This window comes from Mus musculus, chromosome 14, assembly GCF_000001635.26.
Source record: "Mus musculus strain C57BL/6J chromosome 14, GRCm38.p6 C57BL/6J".
NCBI classification, from domain to species: Eukaryota; Metazoa; Chordata; class Mammalia; order Rodentia; family Muridae; genus Mus; species Mus musculus.
Window position 1 is genome coordinate 51,575,517 of NC_000080.6, and position 13,690 is coordinate 51,589,206.

The window sequence follows — 13,690 nt, forward strand, 5'->3', positions numbered from 1 at the left end:
ACCATGAATTTTCCCATCTATTCATAAATCATTGTTGTGGTGTTTCTTTGAGAAGAAACTTAACTGCATGGGGTGATGTCAGTATAAGATGCTGACCCAGAGGTAACTTCTCTGCTTCTCTCAGTAGAATAGTGGTAGCCACCACAGCTCTTAGACAAGAGGACGAGTCTGAGGATAAAGGATTCAATATCTGGACAGGTTGCAATTATTTTGTGATTCCATGAGCCTGAAATATGTACTTCCACATTTCTTGCAAATTGAATCATTTCTGCATTCCTTGCATGATACCTAGTAGATCATCATGAATGATCATTGTGATGTTCTTAGATTCTATTTTCAAGAATTTTATTGAGCTATTTTTACATCAATATTTGTTATGGTTTGTCTATGCTCAATCCACTGAGTAGCACTAATAGACGCTGTGGCCCTGTTGGAGTAGATGTGTCACTGTTGGTATAGGCAGGACCCTAAGTAACCCTTACTACCTGGAAGTTAGTGTTCGATTAGCAGCCTTCAGGTGAAGATATAGGACACTCATATTCTCCTGAACCACTACCTCCTAGATGCCACCATGTTCCCACCTTGAAAATTTGGGACTGAACCTCTGAATCTGTAAGCCATCCCCCATTAAAATTGAAGGGGAAGCTACAGAGGAGCCTCAAATACCTCTTGGTACAACTAGGCATGAAGTTTGTTCAAATGAGTCGGAGTGTTTTTCACAGTCATATCTACTATCTGAGCTCTGGAGAACCACCTATCTGTGAGGGTTAGAAGCTCCTGTGGGTATCTGGTGATGCAGAGTTAGAAACAGCTCTGCTAAGTACTCAGCCTGATACACAGAGACATAAGAGGAGACACAGCTCATACACAGGACTTAAGGAAGGGCAAACTATCCTGAATCTGAGTACCCAAGGCTGTTTCTTCAGATTAGACAAGACAACAGAACCCAGTAAGAGCCAATGGGGAGAATGTGGCCAGGTGCTCCTGGCGGTCATGAACTCTTTTGAGATTTCTCACCAAATTTTTGTGGATTATGAAAATAGAAAATGTTCACTTTGTTTTATTACATTTACCCTGTTAAGGTTGATAATCCATGCAGGGAGGCTGAGAAAGGGCTAAGATTTCCACCATTCTTGAAAGCCACTACTCTTCTTTAGGTCCCTAGAAGGTGGAGATTAACAATGAGTTGAGAAAACAGCGTCCTTGAAACATTCAGAGATCTGCTTCGGGTGGCAGATCTTGGAAGCAGCAGAGTCAACCAGGAATCAGGAGTTTCTTAAGTATACCTGTCTGTTTCCATGGCTTGTTTCCCTATGAGGTAGAACAAATTTCACTGCCAGCTCTGTGTACACAGGAAAATCCAAGAGGTAATTTTGATTTGTTTGTCAGAAATCACAGTAACTGTGTAGGCAGCTTGACAGTTATGTGATGAATTGAACTGAGTGTGTCATCAAGTCTGGTACATGTTCTGGATCTGTTGGTAATCTTTGTGTGATTCACTCAGCCTCCGAAACAGTCTCATGTGTCCTGGTTGCTTGTTATCTTTGAAATAGGGAAGCCTGGCATAGACAATGCCTGAAAAGCCCTGAGTTTCCAGCCAAAGTCATCATCATCAGGGAAATGCAAATCTAAAGTACTCTGAGATCTTTCAACCCTCAGAATGGCTAAGGTGAAAAAACAAATGGGCAGCTCATGCTGATAAAATAGTGTGCCAAGGAGAACACAGTTGCTGGTGGCAGTGCAAATTTGCACTACCACATTGGAAATCAACTTGATAGTTTCTCTGAAAATTGGAAATATTTCTACCTCAGGACCCAGTTGAACCATTCCTGGTCATATATGTAAATGATGCTCCAGCATACTACAAGGATACTTGCACACCTCTCTTCATAGCAGTACCTGGATTGAAGGTGGGAGGCTCTCTAGGAAGAATTAGAAACCTAGGACAATGGAAATCCCCATGAATCTTTTAGGCTGGCTGTGGCTAAGACTCTTAGAAATGGGGGATGTGGAGTCTGAACTGGCGATCTCCTGTAACCAGGCAAGACTTCCAATGGAGGGACTGAAATAACAACCCAGCCACCAAACATTAGACCCACAATTTTTTCTGTTTTTAAGATGTTCAAGATAAAAGATGAAGTAGAATTTGTGGAAAGGACCAAAAAATGAGCGGCCCCGTTGAGACCCATTAAATGAGAGGGAACCCCCACCCCCACATAATTAACGATATTCTTCTATACTTGCAGACAGGGGTCTAGCATAACTATCATAAGAGAAAGACTTCACCCAGCAGCTCTGGAAACAGATAAAGAGACTTGGGGAATTTTGTAGAAGAGGCAGAGGAAGGGTTGAAGTAGCCACAGTGGTCAAGAGCACCACAAGATAACCTACAGATTCAACTAATCTGAGCCCGTAGTAATTCATAGAGACTGAACTGTGAACCAGAGAATATGTAAGGGATGGAACTAGGCCCTCTCCACATATGTAACAGTTTCATAGCTGGGTCTTCATGTGGCAGTCCTAAAGCGGGAGCAGAGACTGTCTCTGACTGTATTGCCTTCCTTGGCATCCCCTTCTCCTGACTATAATGCTTCATCTATCCTGAAAAGGGGAAGATGACCCTAGGCTTACTGCAACTTGATATGCCAAGGCTGGTTGTTATTCCTAGGAGGCCTCCTCTTTTCTGAGGGGAAGGATAGGAAGAGTGGCCAGCAGGGGGCCACTGGAAAGAGGGAATGTGAAGGGAGGAGGGTGAAGCTAAGATCTGCATATAAATAAATAAATAGTTAAACATTAAAACATTAATAATAATTTTAAAAACCTTACTTTTTATAGTGATGAGAAGTTAATAAATCTAATGGTAGTGAAGCAAATTGACTATAACATAGCAAACATGTTCAATTCCATTAGAAGATGGCATTTTTTTTAAGAAACATTCCCCCTAGATTCACACATTTCTTAAGTTGTTGTTTCTGATGTTATTGTGTTTTTTTTAATTAGATATTTTCTTTCTTTATATTTCAAATGCTATTCCTTTTCATCATTTTCCCTCTGAAAATTCCCCTATCTCCCTCACCAAACCCCTGCTTCCTATCCCACCCACTCCCATTCCTGGTCCTGGGATGCCTCCAGACTGGGGCATAGAAACTTCAAAGGACCAAGGGCCTATCCTCTGATTGATGACCAACTAGGCCATTCCCTGATACATATCTAGCTAGAGCCACAAGTTCTACCATGTATTTTCTTTGATTGGTGGTATAGTTCCAAGGAGCTCTGAAGTACTGGTTAGTTCATATTGATGTTCCTCCTATTGGGCTTCAGTCCCCTTCAGCTCCCTGGGTATTTCTCTGGCTCCTTCATTGGGGACCTTGTGCTCCATCCAATGGATGACTGTGAGCATCCACTTCTGTATTTTCCTGGCAGTGGTTGAGCCTCGCAGGAGACAGCTATATTAGGCTCCTGTAAGCAGGCTCTTGTTGGCATCTGCATAGTGACTGGGTTTGGTGATTGTTTATGGGGTGAGTCCCAGGAGGGGCAGTCTCTGGATGATTCTTCCTTCTGTCTTTGCTCCCAACTTTGTCTCTGTAACTCCCTGCATGGGTATTTTATTCCCCATTCTAAGGAGGAGTGAAGTATCCACAGTTTGGTTTTCCTTCTTTTTGGTCTCACGTGTTTTTCAAATTGTATCTTGAGTATTCTAAGTTTCTGGCTAATATCCACTTATCAATGAGTGTATATCATGGAAGCTTTTGTTGTTTTTAAGGAGTTATTTTTTTTCTACTAGCTATATCACTCATATCACCTGGATTTAAAAATTACAGGATTTAAAAATCCTAACTTGTTCTGCCTCTCTGCATGGTCCACACTTCTGCTTCTAACTATCTCTGTTTTGCTGACCTAGAGCCTAGTTCTTCCCTTGGCCAGGGAGGTGGGTGCAGCAAGGAGTGGTTAAGAGCAGCTGTGGGCTCCAAATAGGGCAGCAGGTGCTGGAGCAGAGGTGGTGCTTCCACCATCTCTCCCTGACTGCAGTGCCTGTGTTCAGCCCCTCATCCCTGGAAGAGCTCATCCTTGCCATCCTTGTGAGCACTGCCTATGCTCCTCCCAGTGGCACCAGAGCACTGTGATTTCCTTTGGCCCTACTTCCTGGCATAGTGGCATAGGCCTGGTCCCCACACTGGAGTCCTGAGCATAGGCAGCAAGAGCCCGGCTCTAGGATGAAGTTCAAGCCCAAGCAGACACTGACATAAACCCTGAAGGGCTTCAATAATGAACAGCCTGCCTGTGCTTCCACAGCAAGCAGGAGGAAGAGGGGCCTTTGGTGAGTAGCAGTAGTCCCCAGAGCAATGCATTGTCCCAGGAGGAGGGTTGGAGACAGAGTAGGAGCCTGGCTTTGCTGCTGTGAGGGAGGTTTATGAAGAGGCTGGAAGGAAAGAAAAATTAGGCAGACTCCTGGGAATATTTGAGCAGACTCAACACTGGAAGCACAGAACATATGTTCATGTTCTAACAGTCACTGAAATATTGGAAGGCTGGGAAGACTCTGTGACTATAGGAAGGAAGAGAGAATGGTTCAAAGGAGATGTAATCAAGGTTCTTCAGTGACATTAGCCTGTCCACACAGAGTATCCAAAAAACTAAAGCTGGGGTGTTCTCCAACCAATGGACAGTCCAGGGTCCCTTCCCTCCCAGATAGCAATGCCTTGTTTGTGACTGCTGTACAGCCCTCTGGGGTACCTTCCAGTATAAAGTAGAGAATGGAAGCCCCTCCCATCATGTCATACATATGTCACAAGGAGAGACTCCTTTCTCCTTTCTTCTAACACCTCTGAGTGCTGCTGGCAAACTCTGCATTTGCTAGGCAGGGATTTCAAGTAATTTACATGTATTTCATCTGTTTTCAAGTTTTTTAAACTGAATAATAAAATAGCAAAAATATTTTAAGATGGCAAAGCCATGTGGAAGTTTTTTAAAGCCTTCATTGTACTCCATTACTTTGTTTTTCATTTTAATGAACTTTTTAATATTATCACTTTGGTCTACTTAACATTGCATGGTTTATTATGACAGCTCACTTGGTTATTGTGTATATTATTTCCCTAAGTTTTTTCTTACAATATCAAATAGGCTCCAAATCTTTGTTGGGAATTAATGAAAAATTTTGGTATGTAAAGAAATATATCCACCCCAAAACGTAACAGAGTCCTGTTCTCCATTTATATACTGCAGATTTAGGTCGTTTTTATATGGGCCAGTAGCCTTTGACAAAGCATTTTAGCTTACTATTTCTGAGAACCTGTTCACAGGCAGAATTATGTTACAGTCAATGTACTAGGACCGGTTCCCCATTGACCCACTGATTTGATATGAAAGTGTGTGCTGTATTTAGGGAAAACTGTCAGTACTTGCATGTGACTCAGCACAGCTCATCCTCAATTTCCAAAATTGTGTGTGTGAGAGAGAGTGTGTGTGTGTGTGTGTGTGTGTGTTTCAGGATATATGTGTGAGTGTGTGTGTCCATGTGTTTGTGTGATATATATAGTATATGTGAACATGCTGACTCTGAGCAATACACACATGTGACATATCCAGACCAGAAAAGAATATTAAGTGTCCTGTTCTATTCCTCTCTGTCCTATTCCTTCCAGACTGTGTTAACTATCTGGGCCATTTTTCTGAGTCTTCCTCTCCTAAAATGTATTTTACTAAAAAAAAAAAAAATGTTTTTTACTGTCCTCATTGTATATCTTTTTAGGGTCTAATTCGTCCAAAAGAGAAGAGCTATGCTTATGGTGTGATTTGTGCATAGGTAGGGTGGGGAGCATAGCAAGGACGTATGATGCATGGTGTGATTGCAGAGTAGATGAGATAGTTCTTGCAGAGACCTGAGTGGAAGGAAGGAGATGGGGATTGTTAGATAACAGATGTCAAATTATAATAAGAATGAAGAAATTAATTCTAGTACTTAACATTGTAGAAGGGAAAGTGCAGTTCCCAGAAACTTATTATATTTGATGGAGAAATAAAGTAAAAAGTGTTCCAAGTCTCCAAATGAGAAGCTATGACAGGGTGGACCAATGAAAAGTCGCATCAGAGGTTCTCGTTTTATTTCTCTTGCTGTGATGAAATATCCAAGGGAAAAGCATCTTAGGAGAGAAACAGTTTGTTTAGCTTACAGTTTCATGTGGCTGCCCATCATTGCAGGAAGTCATAACAGCTGGTGCTTGAGAGTACTGGTCACATCACACTGACATTCCAATGCAGAGAGAAATGAACACATATATGCTCACTAGCTCGCTTGAGTGCTTACTTGTGTTCAGCTCAATTCTCCACCTTTATGCATTTCAGGGCCTCCTCCCTGCCTAGGGAATATTGCCTCTGAGAGTGGGCTGTGGTTTTTTGATAACAATTAATTTGACTAAGAGAACCAACCCCAAAGATATGCCCACAGGCCACCCAGGGAAAAATCCCTTGTTGAGACTCTCTTCCCAGATAGACTCCAGGTTGTTTCCAACTGACAATTAAAGCTAACCCTCCCAGACTTGTTTACAGCAAGTGCTTGTTTAAGAAAAACCTTTTTATACTACAGGTAAGCTGTTCCTTCAAAATAAACCAGAAACTAGTTAAGAGGTTTCATATTCTGACTATTTTGATGAAAGTATTTTAAAACCCAACCCCCAGAACTCCATAATCCATTATTTGTTGGCAAAAGAGTATTTAGCTACTTTAAAAGTATCTGATGAGATGAATATTTTCAGGGTCATATGGTAATGGTCATTATACCTAGGAGAAGAAAATCAAAGAATTTGGAACTGCTTCTACCACAGAACCAACCAACAAGAAAACATTAGGTCAAAATGAAAATGGGAGTTGAAAGCTCCCTATGAAAAGAAATGATAAATGACTTGATAGTTGTACATTGTGTTCCTGTATTGAATCTTCACAAAGGATCAAGTTGCATGCCAATTGAAAATCTTGAACATTGCCAACAAACTTGCTAGACAAACACCAAAGTGATATTAGTTAAAACATATTTTCCTATATCCAGGGCAGATATATAAAGAAGACATGTTCCCACAGTGGAGAGCCAAAGTTGATCTCAGAGAAACAGGAGGACTGGGGTTCTCTAGTGTAGTATACAATAGTGTGGTTTGGGGCAGTGTGTTGTGGTGAAGTGTAGTGTATTGTCATGTAGTGTTTGCTGCTTGGTGTGCATGAGGCCCTGGGCTCCCTCACCAGTTTAGCCCACTTAGAGAAGCTGAAGTTAGAATATCAGTTGCCAGATTTTAGGAGGTGATGGTGGACTGGGAGTTGCAGTCTCAGCTACCAAGGGATTACCTCTTCTATAGAAATTTGGTGGGTTGCAATGGGCCAAATATCTCCAAGTAACTGCTAAAGAGTAATAGATATGTTCTCAACACACAGAAAATAATGAGATACATGCCTGAATTGATGGCTGTGCCAGATACCATCTTCTTCAGCAATGTGATCTTACCATTGACATCCAGAAAGAAAGGAAGAGCAATGGCAACAGTCTTTAATGATTGGGGAGTGTGTATGAGACTCAGTGATGAGCAACCCGAAACAAGATAACCCAAACTTGGCCCTGGGCTTTTCATTGGGTAGTATATTGTATTCAGGGGAGGAATTGTCAGAGCATAATAGGGTATTTTCATTTAAACTTCCTTCATATGGGTTTGTGTATTATAAAACTTCTTCAATTGTAGGTTTCCACGTGGCCTTTCAAAAGTCTTCAGTCAGTTATCCCACCTCTATACTACTTCCTTGACTTAGTGTGGTTTTGCTTTCTGCTCTGCCTCACAGGTGTGGAAAACCCACTGGGCAGACCAAATGCAGATATGGTAGATTGTATGTATCCTAAGCCCATTGTCTGGTATTGACCTGGATGTAAATGCAATTATACTACTTAGGGGGTGGAAGAATGTAGCCTTGGTTATGGGGGGTGGAAGCTGGGCTTCCCTGACTCCTTGCAGTCCATTTGACAATGGAAACCACAGGCAATAGTGGAGAATGGAGGTTCTGAATTCCATGGGCCTATGTTAAGGAGTCTGGGGACAGGGACCCATGAAATCCTGGATATCCAGACAGTGCTGGATTGCAGGGAGTTCACAGCAGGTTTGAGCCTGCTGGCCTGCAAGCAGACCAGGGCAAGGATTCTCAGAATCTTAGACATGCAAGTACTGCTAGAAGTCACAGAGACGCTGAGCATGGAGGAGGCCAGCAGGCTGAGAACTAGCCCTGAAATCAGTGAATGGGGAATTCTGGGTTAGCTCAGAGGTGGCTAGTCCAGGAGTATTGAGGGGCCTTCTGTTGGAGACTTAGATGGCAAGGCTCTGTAGGCAAAGGCTTTTTCTCCGTGTAACCCACAATTGGTTTGATGAGAGAGACAGTCCTTGGTTGTAAACTGATTGTTTTTCATAGAAATGAACATGTCTTGAGGTTAGACTAGAAGTTAAGTACCTTGTGAGGAAGGAATGTCCAGGAAGGGAAGCTTATTGACTGAACCCTACCATCTTCTATTACCTCATGAGCATGGAGAACCCTATTCTGTTCTAAATGACCACAGGCCATGTTCCTATGTAGAGATTTTGGTCCCATGAAAGAGGCCTGGTAGGAAGCAGGTGACACTTTTGCCATCTACTGTGGGTCTGGGACATCCAATCCGCTCAACTTTACCAAATTCCTGACATGATGGTCTACTGTCCCAGGTCTTTGAGTTTTATTGATGTGAGGAGACACCAGACCAAGGCCACTTTTCATTGGGACTGGCTTATAGGTTCAGAGGCTCAGTCCATTGACTTCAAGGCAGGAAGCATGGCAGCATCTAGGCAGACATTACTTTGGAGAAGAAGCTAAGAGCTCTATATCTTATTCTGAAGGCACCAAGAAGACTGTCTAACCGGTGTTTAGTAGGAGGGTCTCAACGCCCACCCTCCAAACTGACACACTGTTTCTAACAAGCCACAACTCCTAAAGGTACCACTCCCATGATCAAGCATATTCAAGCCACCACACTCCTCTGCAATCTCCCAAGACATTTACCTCATTCTGTCCTTCTGTTTTCCCTTTTCTCCTTCACAAATTGTGTTCTATTATTTTCTTGAAATATCCTCCTATAACCCAACAATAGTGCATTACCTTCTATGGATACTGCAGTTTAAATGCACATATCTAGACATTCAATGTTACCATTCACATAAGACACATCATGTGGTATTTGTCTTCTTGGGTCTGGGTTATATCACTCAGAACGATTATTCATGTTTCCATCCATTAACCTGTAAATTTCATTTATATTGTCACAGTTCATTACCATTGTGTATATGAACCATATATTCATTATCCTTTCATCAGTTATATTTACATCTGGGTAGTTTTGATGTCCTGACTCTTGTGAATAAAGCAGCAGGGAACATGAGCACACCCAGGTCTCTGTCTTAGGATAATACCTTTGGCTATATGCCCTGGAATAGTGTCTGAGTCTGTGTTCTCTTGCTAGAAAGAGACACCAGGACCATGATAGGTCCTTTTAATGAGAGCATTTAAATGGGGGCCTGCTTTCCATTTCAGAAGTTTAGTACATTTTTGTCTTGACAGAATCATGCAGAGGCAGACATGGTGTTGGAGAAGTAGCTGAGAGTTCTGGATCTGGATGTGCAGGAAGCAGGGATGCTGGCCCTGAGCTGGGCTTTTGAAACTTTAAAGCCCTCCCCCACAACAAGGCCACAGCTCCGAATACCATCAAAGAGTGCTATACCCTGTTGACCAAGTATTCAAATCTATGAGCCTATAAGGGTTCTTCTCATTCAAACCACCACAAATAGTACAGCTGGTTCATATAGAAGATCTATCTCTAGCAATGTTTTCCAGAATATTTCTCCTGTTTTTCATAATGACTGTACATGTGAATATATATTCTCTTACCCCTCACTCATGCCAACAGTTGTGGTCATTTAGTCTACTGGTAATAGCCATTCTGACTGCAGTAAGATACAAGGTTAAAACTATTTTAATTTGCATTTTTCTGATGAGGAAGGATATTAAACATTTAAATACATATCTATGATCCATTTCTTTCTCTTCTTTTGAAGATTCTGTTTGGTTTGACAGAACATTAGAAGGGAGTGTGTTTGAAACTGAGACTCTACTTATCCCTGCTGTCCCAGAATCTAGTACATAGACCAGGCTGTCCGGAGGCTCATGCAGTTCTTCTTGCCTCTGCCTTCTGACTGCTGGGATTACAGGTGTGCTCTACCATGTACAGCCATAGAACATTTTGAAATGTTTAAATTTAAAATGTTTTAATGTTTAACAGGCAGGTTTCCTGGTGTTTAGTTTTTAACACCATCCGATTGTCTAGAAATGAACTCTGTCATATGTACACTTAGTGAAGTTCCTCTCCCATCTTGTAGCTGATCTTTCCATTGATTAAGAGTTTCTTTGCTTTCTTATTCACTGTTTTATTGCTAGGACACACCTTGACCAGGATAACATATAAAGAAAATATTCAACTGTGGCTGGCCAACAATATAAAAGGGTGATCCAGGATTGTCAAGGTGGGGAACATGCCAGCAGGCAGGCATGCATACAGGCATCATGGCACTAGAGGAGTAGATGAACTTGCATCTGATACATATAGAGGAGGTAGAGGAAAGAGATAGATACAGACGAACAGACACACAGACAGAGACAGAGACAGAGACAGAGACAGAGGCAGAGACAGAGACAGAGACAGAGACAGAGAGAGTGTAGACTGGATATAGAGAAAAAGAGAGAGAAACATATTGAGATCAAGAGAGACAGAGATATAGTGACAAAGACATTGACAAAGACAGAGGCAGGGACTGGCATGACCTTTTGAAACCTCAATGCCAACCTCCAGTGTCACAACTCCTCCAGCAAGGCCATATATCTACTAGTCCTTTCTAAAACAGTTCTATGAAGTAGGTATCAAACTTTCACTTATGAAATGACCTTTGAAGGTCATTTTTATCCAAATTACTTTATTTATAATTCAGAAGATTTTTTTACTCAATGTGAATATTTTTATTTACTGGGATGTATTAGAGAAATACTGTTGTGTTTCTTATTTGTTTGTCCGACGTGGTCATGCACAGGTTAGTACATTATAACTGTAGCTAAATTTATGACTCTAGAGATAGAGCATGGATACTTTTTTTCATCCTGACATTGGGATCCACATAGTTTGACACATTATCCACATCAAAAGCTCAATTATCTGTGGAGCTTTGGCTGGCTGGGCACTACTTATGAAGCCTAAACAACATGATACTTGAAGAGTCCCATTCCTGCCTGAAAGTTCTAGTGTTACAGGACTATGTATGAACCACACATAAATGCAGAATGTCCTTATGATAGAAATAATTAGAGATGATGTTTTATCCATAACAATACACTAATTTTATTCAATAACATCTTAAAGTGGGGAGTCAGTTTATACAGTATATAGACTTAGCAAAAAAAGCAAATTAATTACAGTAACAAAAAGATAATGACTATATAATGAAACTTCAAATGAAAACACAGGAAAACCAAAAACACAAAGAAATCAAAATTCTAACCAAAACCAAACAAAATAATTAAGCTAAGCATCATTCTCTTGCAGCAGATGTTCAGCACAGACCCACAGCCTGTAGCTGGCCTTGGTGAAATAGTGCAAAGGCAGTCACTGATGGTAATAATCTGTTCAGGATGAATATAGGCATGCCTCATTGGGGTGGGTGTTCTGCTGATGGAATAGGCCTTCCAAAGCTAACATGAGAGATGTTACAGATGATAACTCAAAGTTTTTCAAATTCACTTGACTGGTCACCATGAAATAATTCTAGATGACCCATCAGGACAAGATGTATCTCAGCACTTCTCTGAAGCCTTCCAAACAGGCAGTCTTGCTGGACCAGAGGCTAGACAAAATAAAGGCCTCATTACCCATAGCAAACCAAAAAAGAAGAAAATGCAGCCCAAGATTGCCATGGGTACAAGGATTAGATGCAATGGTGGTTAATTTGCTTTGCACACCCAGTGCTCCTGGTGAACAGTTGTGCCTGAGCAAGATCTTGACCTGGTCTCTGATCTGTTTGAGCTTCTGCAGAATATTTCAGACCTACGGGAGGAAGAGAAAAAAAGCCTGGTGAGATCTTGCCATGTCAGCGATCCAGCAAATACCAGCTTTACTCAGCAGGACAATCCAGTATGACCTCTCATCTGAGATCTTTCCTGTATCCCCATAGAAGAAAGGGCAGAGAGCACCTGGGCCTGGATGTTTTTCTCAAATGTAAAAAATTGCTTGACACTGAATTGTGAACTACACACTGTGCTGGAGTTACAGTAAAACACCACATTTCTCCAATATTCTAAATACTTGATAGTGAAAAATAAGTGTGTATCAGTGTCTGAATCTAACGTTAAACAGAGGTCTTGTAGGGAGCCTAGCAAACTTTGAAGTGAAGGCTCTTATTATGTCTGGAGTGCTTAATCCTTCCTTGGCTCTCCTTGGGAACCCCTATATCTGGGAATCCCCAGAGAAACCATCTCACAGGAAATTCATGCACACTGAAAAAATACTGTAATCAGCAAGAGTGTGCTTCATGCAATTCTTCCCAAGGTTAAGCATTGAACTCTAAAGGGGAATCTCATGAAGGAAAAAACAAAAAACAAAAACAACAACAACAAAACAAAAACCAATAGCCCTGCTATGCTTATGACTCCTTAGGTACTGCCATCCTGTGCTAGTACCTCATCTCGGAGACAGCGAAAGGATGCTGCATCTTTTCAGCCAAGCCATGACACACACACAAACACACACACACACACACACACACACACACACACACACACACACACACACACACACATATTAAAATTGGAGCCTGCCCTTCATAGAGCAGAACAGAGGACCTGGTTCCTAGATAATTCAGGAAGTGGCATCCTGAGGCACCTGTCCATACAATAGAGCCTCAAGGGGTTGCCTTCAGGGATCCTGGATCTCCTCTGCCTAGAGTGACAAACTAGAGGTGGCCGAATGGGATGGGGAAGAGAGGGCATGGCAGAAATCCAATTTCTTCAAAAGAGGGTAACTCCACAGAAAGTCTTGGAAATGATCAAAGAAGTGTAAAACTGGATGAGACATAGGAGAGAGCCTGGATAAGGTGCAGGATGGTTACATAGGCTTAACTGTGTTTATGATCACACATTAGGGCATTCTGCCCTTGATGCTTCATTCATCCTACCTGCTGCTGCTTAGTATAGTGGTCTTTGATCTTCTGGCTGCCTTCGTTACATAGTATTTTTGTTTCTATGTTGCATTTTTCCAATGCAATCTGCTCCCTTAGCAGCTGTCTGTTCTCCTTCCTCAACATCCTGACTTTGTGCTGGATGAGGTTAGATTCAATCAGGAGGTGGCAGTTCCTGAAGCTGAGCCACAAACAAAACATGGTGAATCCAGGAAGCATCCATCTTCCTCCCATTCCTCCAAAGACCATTCCTTCATCATTGGCCCTGATCCCCAGGCAGCCCCAAACAAGCATCCAGATTGGCCTTAGAGGGAGATCAAATCCAGAGGACTGCCACTTTCCAGAAGACCCAAGGTACTTTTGAAAACCCTGACACCAACAGGGACTCATGTATCTCTCAGAAAAGAACATGGGGTCTA

The 13,690-nt window shown here is 41.8% G+C and overlaps 1 protein-coding gene and 1 pseudogene across 2 annotated transcripts in view; both read left to right on the forward strand.

Moving 5' to 3' along the window:
- Nucleotides 1–13,690, forward strand: part of Gm5622 (predicted gene 5622) — a 110,164-nt gene that overhangs the window by 22,727 nt on the left and 73,747 nt on the right. The window lies entirely within an intron of this gene.
- Gm19156 (predicted gene, 19156) lies at nucleotides 4,018–4,948 on the forward strand (annotated as a pseudogene).